Source organism: Mustela nivalis, assembly GCF_964662115.1.
Source record: "Mustela nivalis genome assembly, chromosome: 19".
Classification (NCBI taxonomy): Eukaryota; Metazoa; Chordata; class Mammalia; order Carnivora; family Mustelidae; genus Mustela; species Mustela nivalis.
Genome location: NC_139038.1, coordinates 3,605,178 through 3,612,431, shown reverse-complemented (window position 1 = coordinate 3,612,431; position 7,254 = coordinate 3,605,178).

The following is a 7,254-nucleotide window of genomic DNA, read 5'->3' as shown; positions in this document are numbered from 1 at the left end:
CAACATGTTTGCTTGATTTATACCCACACCAGGGGCGGGGGGTGGGGGTGGGGGTGTCTTCTGCTTGACCTTTGACCCAGTCCCTGCAAATTCGGGGACAGGCCTGAGCCCACGTTCCAGATGGGATGCCTTCATTCACGTGGTTGGATCCCCCCCCCCTTCGGAAGCCTTCCTGAGCTGTCAGATGCCGCCAGTGCCTGTGGTCGTTATAATCAATCACGGGCTGCGGGGTTAGGGGGCGAGGTGGTCCGGAGGCCAAGGGTGTTCGCTGTGGGGTCTCCTGCCTGTTCTCCAGGGGCGGGCCGACGCTCAGAAGGCACGCAGCGCTGCTGGAAGGCAGCTCTTTTAGCTCTTTCTTCCCTGGAAGGAGCTTAGCTTGGCTGCATTTTCCTAATCCCCTTGGAGGATTAAAGAAACTCGGTCCTTGTCCCTTGATAATGCCATTTAAGGATTTACAGATCTCAGACTCTCCCCCAGAGAAAGCCCAGACGACTTTGTTCTCCGCTTGCTAGGTGACCTTGATCTGGGGCTCTGCTCCTCCTCCTGTAAAGGAAAGAGGTTGGCAGTGGTCAGCGGCCCCTGGAATGTCCGGTGTCTAAGGGGGTGGACTGTGGTTGCCCCAGTTAGTGCTGGTTCAAAAAGCTTCCTCATGCCACCCCACCCCCCAGCCCCTGTCAGGGAGGCAGGGCTTTTGGGCACGAGGCAGAAGGCCAGTCTCAGCACAGAATCCATGGGAACACAGCGGTTGGTCAGGCATGGGTGCATGGCTAGTGCACGGCCCCCCAGAGTCTTCCTCAGAACTGTGGCTGGATTGAGCTCGTGGGCTCCCCCTGTGGTGTCTCCTGACTTGGGAAATTAAGATCCAGCTGTCTGCTATGTGCCAAGCACTGACACGCAGAAGGTGAAGTTCAGGATGACAAGCAAAGGAAAGAGAGGCAAAACCCTGACCATGCTGTGACCCTGGATCTAGCCTTACCTGATACCTACGCTATGCTCCAGTAAATTCCCTTTCTGGTAGAAAGCTGTTCCAGCTGGTGTTCCTGCTGCTTGGGACTGGAGGAGATGGGGATGTGCCTAATGCCAGGAGGAGGAACACTTGGATTTCATCAGATCCTCAGTGAAGCCCCCACTTCCTCCCAAAGACCAAGAAGCCTCCAGGGAGATTTCTTCCAGCTCTGGAGGCCCACACATCTCAGCAGCACTGATAGGATAGCCATGGTGGACTCATCATCAGACTACATGGAACGTCTTCCTGTGTTTGCCTTTCGGCCCCCTCCGGTCTGCTCTGTGCCCAGGGAGGCTTCCCCGTAGGGGCCACACCAGCGGGGGCCCTCCCTTGGCTTCTGGTTGGGTCTGGTCAATGGAAGTCCCCGACGAGAGACTAGAGAGAGGGAGGAGGGTGGGCTCAGGGCATGCCTTCGCTGACTCCCACCTGGTGACCTCGGCTGGTGGCTTCTCTCCTGCTGTCACAGCCTCCCAGGGCCCCTCTCTGAGAGATCTTCTCTTTGCAGGCTCCGGTATCAGACGCTTCCCCGACTCCCTGGGTCTGGGAACAGCTGCTCGGGTCTCTGCCCCTGCTCTTGGAGACGAATCGTCCTGGAATTATCCCAATCTGAGTGTGCCATCTATTCTCTCTGCGGGGTCCAGGTGACACGCAAGCTGTGGACACCACACAAAACGTGGCGGCTCTGGATGGAGCAGCAAGGGGGGCAGTGGGGGCCTCGGGGCCAGTAATGGGCCCACGGTGGGTCTCGCACAAGCCACGTGCCTCTGGCACTCTGCTTCCCCATGTGAGGGGCCAAGGCTTCCCAGACAGCCGGGCCCCAGACGGCGCATCGCGGGTTCACAAGCTGGTGTCTCCTATCATTTACCAACCATCAGATGGTCCCAACAGCGTTGGACGTGATGACACGCAGTGACGGCGACGTGAGGGAAGAGACCCGCCCGGCCCTTGCTGGGGGGAGCATGACATGCTGTGGCCGTTTTGGAAAGTGGGGTGCTGGCTCAGTGATCCGGTGCGGCAACCCCCAAACCGAGGGCTGAGGCAACGGCAGCCACTCATTCTGCTCATGGATCGGGAAGCGAACCGGGCTCAGCTGGGCGATTCTCACTCTGCGTCTCAAATGCGGTCCGTCCCGTGCCGAGGGTGGGCTTTTCCCCTCGTGGGTCTGCTGCCTGGGCCACGGCTCAAAGCGCAGGGGATGGAGCTGCCGTGGCTTCCTCGCCACACCGCTCCCCTCCGTATGGTGGCCTCGTACGTGGTGGCACGTCGTGGCTTAAATTGTGGCCACCAAAAGTACGCCTAAGTCCTATGCCCCAGTGCCGGTGAACGTGACCTTGTTTGGAAATAGGGTCTCCGCACAAGTTAAGAGGAGGGCCGGATGCATTGACGTGGGCTCTATTCCAATGACCAGTGTCCTCAGAAGCAGAGGGAGATGCGGCTACAAGCCAAGGAATGCCCAGGACCGCCGGCTTTCAGCGGGAGCCGGGAGGGAGCCCGAAGCAGACCCGCCTCTGGCCCCTGCAAGATGTGGGCAGGGATGGCTTCTCTTGAGACCTCTCTCCTTGGCATATAGGTGGCCGTCTTCTCCCATGTCCCCACGTGGCTGTCCCTCTATGCTTGTCTGTGCCCTGAAATCCTCCTCTTCTAAGGACACTAGTCCGGCTGCATTAGGGGGCACGGGACCTCATTTTACCTTAATCCCCCTTTAAAGACCCTGTCTCCGAAGACACATTTTGAGACCCTGCAGGTTTTGGAATGCATCATTAATTTGGGGGTCGCGGTTCAGCCCACAGGATGCTCTGAGTCGTCGGTGTGTGGTACATGTTGCAAAAGCCACAGGAGCCGGGTCCACGGCAACTCTGGGCTCCTGAGCGCCTTTCCCCAGAGACCCGGTCACCGCTGCCTTGTTCTGTCCGCGGTGGGTTTGCAGACGCCCTCTGACCCCCGCTGAGGGAGGCGTGGGCTAGGAGGAGAGGCGAAGGTGAGAAAGAAAAGAGAGAGATGGAAAGCGACTGGAAATCAAGGTTCGAGCCCGTGAGCCCATGAAACGTTGCACACACGGTGATGTTTGGGGGACCGTGCGTCGCTTTGTGAAGTCTGAGTGAGACCCGTGTAATAAATATTCATGGGGGTCAAAGAACGCCGCCCTTAGCCAAAGGTTCACCTCTGAGCTCTTGAACATCTATCCACGGAGCCCGGGGACACGGAGGATTCGGGCGTGTTGCTGATTCCACACCCTAAGGCATCGCGGTCTCCAGTCCCCGGGGCCCCAGCATGTCACAGGGATGAAGGACCAGGCCTGCCTGGAAATCACTTCCTGCTTCACAAAGGCCTGTCCTCAGCAGGGCTCAGACGTGGAGAGCTCTTGGCCTCAGGGGTTTGTGGCTTCATACCCACCCCAGACCCAATTGTGGCCAGAGGCTATGAGGGGCCCAATGGTGTCCCCATCTCAGTTTTCCTGGGCTTTTAAGGGATTTTTAATAACTGATGGTATGACTGCCTTCCGAGCCACTGGGAGCTGAGGGGGGCTCTGGATTTTTCCGTGTCCCTGCATGGGGGTGGGGGCAGCCTCCCTGACCGGGGGGCTCGGGCCAGGGAAGGCAGGGCCTCAGAAGCACTGGAACCGGAGACCGGCCTGCAGGGAGGTCCTTCTTCGCCTGGTCACTCACGGCTCCCCACCCCCATCTCCCAGGAGGGCCTGACCCTCCTGTCTCCATCCCAGCGGGAGAGGCCCAGCGCAGAGTCCTGGTCGACCCGGCGTGGGTCCCGTGGCCACCCAGTGGTTGACGGGAAGCAGTCGGACAGCCCCATGGCTGGGGGAGCTCATCCCAAGAAGGGGGTACTGTTTCCGGACAGCAGAGGATGCAGCATTCATAGTGATGAGGGTCACGCTACAGCATCTAGAATATTCATCGGGAGGAGAAAGCCAGAAATTGAGGGAGAGAAAGAGTCGATGAGTTCAGGGGGAACCAGCCCTTCTGTTCTGGTCCCTTTGATCCTTATCGGTGTTGTGAGGTGCTGTCAACTCTGTGACGACAGGGCACCTGCGCTTTGAAGCTGCAAATGATTTTTGTAAGCAACCAAGTTTGTATTTTTATCCCCTACAAATCCTCCCAACGACGACTTTCTCAGGGGCGGTGGTCAGGGCGCAGAAGGCTCTAGAGGGCTGTGCTGCCTGCAGGGCTGGGGACGCTCGGTGGGGCCCCCCACGGGGGGAGCGGTGGGGGTGGGTAGCTTCAGATTCTGTCCTGTGACTTCATCGTGCCGCCGGGCTGGGCACGGTGCGGCTCGGCTGGCGCCCGGGGCCCCTCCCCCTCGGCTGAGACAGCCCGTGTCCTTTGCCTCCTCAAGGACATTTGCAGGCTCTGAGTGTCTTCCCTCAGCCTGTGTTTCACCAGAAACCACAACCTTGAGCTCGAGAGGCCACACACAGTGACACAGACACACACACACACTCAGCAGACATCCAGACATGAACACGTGTGCTCACGCACACACACACTCTGACCTGCAGAGACCCTCTCCGCAGACCGGTCTCTCCACGCCGGTGCCAAGGTTGGCCTGGATTCGAATCTTGCTCTGCTGTGTGTCTTTGGTCACTCTTCTCAACCTCCCTGAGCCTCAGGTTCCTTATAAAATGGGGAGACCCATGCAGTGCTGATACAAAGAACCATGTGTGTTTGGGAAGGTGCCCGTGCAGAGCCTGGTGTGCGGCGGTCCAGTGGCCAGAGGCCCAGGGCCATGGCGGGCGAGTACTCTCCAGCCCCAGGGCGGCTTGGGCTGAGGCTCCCCGCTGTTCTTGGGTGGGACTCGGGCTCCCTCCAGGGGTGCAACTTGGGGCCTTGCCAGCTTCTGGAGCCTGGTTTCCTCCCTCCCTGTCCCTCGGGCTCCCCAGGTTGCCCCCAACACACCAGAGATCTGCGTCTTGGGCCTTTGCACAGTCTGGGCCCCCCCCCCGACCGCCTGTTTACTTACCCCTTTGTGGGTCATCAAAGCCCCGTCACCAGCAGCTCCCCAGGGCAGTCATTCCCGACGCCACCTGCTACCCTCGTTGTGGGGCCCTAAGGTCAGGGGCACACATTTTGTCTGTCTTCCTGAGAAACTGCCAGCTCCAGGGGACAGAGGCTAGTCCTGGCTCTCGTCCCAGGGCCCAACACCGTGTGTGGCACATGGCAAGAGGACCGCGTTGTCAGGTCGGGACCAAGTGGGTCCAGAGGCTTAGCACCCTGAGAAGCACTGGCCGGCATCGGTGCAGGTGTGGCCTGGGAGCAGCAGCTCCTGGCTCTTGGGGACTCCGCCCCAAACAACCCCAGAGCCCCGCCTGCGTGTCCCAGTGCCCGTGTGTCCCCGTGGCCTCCTCTGCTGCAGGAGTCCTTGCTGGCAACCGCACTCCGCCCGGTGTGCCCCAGAACTTTGGAGCACCCCAGCTCTGGCAGGAGGCCCCGGGAGGCCCTGCATGGCGTGGTCACACGCTCTCCGTGCTGGCCGCCAGAGCCAGGTCTGATGGTGACTGCCACCCCCCTGCCAGGCCAAACCTCAGCCTCTGGAGCCCCACCTCCTTCCTGCGCCCCCAGACTGGAGGGCCTGCCAGTCTGGCGAGGGGCCGAGGCATTGAGGGCAGGGGTGGCCAATCTGGCCTCCAGATGAAGAAATTTAGCAGATTTGGATCAGAGTAAAAACCAAACCAGTAAGCCCAATGTAACCTAGTGCCGCCCCTTTGGAAGAGAGTTCGGCGGTTTCGAAATAAACTCCGCATCTTTCTTCCATATGATCAGGGGTTGGACCCCATGCTCCAAGCCCCCTTGAGCTCCCACGGGAGCAAAAAGCTCGTGTCCCCATGAAAAAACCTCTGCATGGATGCCTCCAGCAGCTTTATCCACAACTCTTCAAACTTGGAGGCAGCCCAGACGTCCAGCTTGAGGTGATGGGGAACGCGTGATCGGTCCAGACGGGAACAGTGTTCTACAACGGGTTCACGTTCGTACTCCGGAGAGGAGCCACCCAGCCATGAGAAGACATGGAGGAACCTTAAAGGGACATACTTAGGTGAAAGAAGCCGGTCTGAAAATGCGTGGACTCCAGGATCCCAACTCTATGATGTTCGGGAAAACGCGGAACTGTGGGGACAGTGGTGGATCCGCTGTAGTGGGGGTGGTGGGGGGCGGAGGGGCACGGAGGACTGCAGGGCTGTAAACCTTCCCTGTGGGACACTATAATGATGGCCGTGTGTCATCACACGTGTGCCCAAATCCACAGACCGTATGACCAAGAGCAAACCTGACTGTGAATTATGGACCTGTCTGTTGTGTCCCTGCGGGCTCATGGATTGTAACGAAACGCACCATCCTGGTGAGGGATGTCGGGGGGGAGGCAGTGCAGGTGGGGGGGTGGGCAGGGGGTACAGAAGCCTCTGGATCTCCCTCCTGATTTTGCTGTGAACGTGCGGCCTCTCTGGGCTGGCGATCCCCACGGGCCATCGTGGGGCACAGAGCGGCAGCTGCTGAGCCATGGGCTGAGCGTCCACTCTCTCCCCGGTCGCACCCCCCCCTCTGCCTGCTGCCAAGAGGCCTCAGACCTCTGCTGGCACCTGGGGAGTCACTTGGAAGCCAGTCATGCCCAGAACGGAAGAGTCTGGATAGAAACCAGATGCCAAGAGTGGCGGGTGAGTTCGTCTGACGCTGTGTCCAGAGTGAGCAGAGCCAATAAACCCAACCCTGAGCCCAGAATCCAGCCTCTCCCTGACCCCCCCCCCCATTCCAGGCAGTGTGACCTCTCAGGGCCTGTCCCCCAGGACGTGAAGCTCCCGTGGGCACTTGGAGGCTGAGTGTTCAACCTTCAGAAATGAGGCAAGCCACTATGAAGAACTATATTACATCAACATACGATTAAATAAATAATTCTCAATGTAAAATACTAGTTTGGGAGGACGCTGTCAGGAGGAGATGTCATTTGGGGGTGCCTGGGGAGCTCAGTCGGGTGGAGCATCTGTCTTTGGGCCCGGGTCATGATCCCGGGGTCCTGGGTTCAAGCCCCCCATCGCGGGGGTCTGCTTCTCCCTCTCCCTCTGTCCCTGCTTGTACTCATTCTCTCAAATTAAAAAAAAGAGAGAGAGAGAGAGAGAGAGAGAGATGCCCTTTGGGGGTGTCACACAGTTGTTTGTGGGCTCGTCCACCAGGGGGGGCTCCTCTAGGCCAGCTGTCTCCTCCTGGCAGCCTCAGGCCTGGGAGGACTCTGGGGGAGCCCGGGGAGTG